The sequence below is a fragment of the Phaethon lepturus genome, unplaced genomic scaffold, assembly GCF_000687285.1.
Source record: "Phaethon lepturus isolate BGI_N335 unplaced genomic scaffold, ASM68728v1 scaffold12449, whole genome shotgun sequence".
Lineage (NCBI taxonomy): Eukaryota > Metazoa > Chordata > Aves > Phaethontiformes > Phaethontidae > Phaethon > Phaethon lepturus.
Genome location: NW_010564203.1, coordinates 1 through 232, shown reverse-complemented (window position 1 = coordinate 232; position 232 = coordinate 1).

Sequence of the window (232 nt, the reverse complement as noted above, 5' to 3'; positions counted from 1 at the left end):
GCCACTAAAATTCAAAATTGGGAAAAGTGTAGGGACTCATAAATTCCTCTACCTGCCTGGGGCTCCTAAATCACTTTTGGGAAGGGACTTATTACAACAATTGAATGCTGAAATAGGATTTAGAGATGGAGAAATTGAATTTAAAATACCAGAAGACAACTATGTTGAAATTTTAAGTTTGGATCTTACTGAACCTCAAATTTGGGAAGAAGAAATTATACAAGAAATAAAA